This window comes from Sinocyclocheilus rhinocerous, unplaced genomic scaffold, assembly GCF_001515625.1.
Source record: "Sinocyclocheilus rhinocerous isolate Xijiao unplaced genomic scaffold, SAMN03320098_v1.1 scaffold780, whole genome shotgun sequence".
Lineage (NCBI taxonomy): Eukaryota > Metazoa > Chordata > Actinopteri > Cypriniformes > Cyprinidae > Sinocyclocheilus > Sinocyclocheilus rhinocerous.
Genome location: NW_015654937.1, coordinates 2,282,772 through 2,283,741, shown reverse-complemented (window position 1 = coordinate 2,283,741; position 970 = coordinate 2,282,772).

The following is a 970-nucleotide window of genomic DNA, read 5'->3' as shown; positions in this document are numbered from 1 at the left end:
GAACTTTAGTTAAGCATTAGCTATATTATATATTTTTATTTAGCACATAAAATTTTTTCACAACAAATTAGTTTGAGATTAAACAACCACAAGTTCAAGACACTCAATATTTAATGCCAAATGACTTACTTTTGTCAGAAGCTTTAATTCAATGCATCTTACACTGACTCCATACCCATTCCCTGGGCATCAAACCCACGACTTTGATGTTGCTAACATTAAACTACAGAAAATGTACGCACCCTCAGGCCATCCAAGATGTAGAGGAGCTTGTGTCTTCATCAGAACAGATTTGGAGAAATGTAGCATTATATCACTTGCTCAGCAATGGATGCTCTGCAGTGAATGGGTGCCGTCAGAATGAGAGTCCAAACAGCTGATAAAAACATCACAATAATCCTCAAGTAATCCACACAGCTCCAGTCCATCAGTTAACATCTGGTGAAGTGAAAAGCTGTGTGTTTGTATGAAACAAATCCATCAAGGTAACTTCAAACCATAGTTTCTAGCCAAAATTGCTTCAGGTCCATAATCCATAATGCTTCCTCCAGTGAAAAAGTCCATTCCTCGTTTGTCCTCTGTCATCAAAATCTACTTTTGGACTGTTTTTGTTTGTAAAAGCTTGATCTGTGCATATTGCTCTCCTGATTCAGACAACTTTTTCATTGGCGAAAACAATATTATGGATAGAGGACTATTTTAGCCAGAAGCAATGATTTGAAGTTCGAACGTCTTGATGGATTTGTTTTTTTACAAACACGCAGCTTTACTCTTCACAAGATGTTAACTGATGGGCTGGAGCTGTGTGGGTTACTTGTGGATTATTGTGATGTTTTTAATCAGCTGTTTGGACTCTCATTCTGACGGCACCCATTCACTGCAGAGCATCCATTGCTGAGCAAGTGATGGAATGCTACATTTCTCCAAATCAGATGAAGAAACAAACTCATCTACATCTTGGATGTCCTGA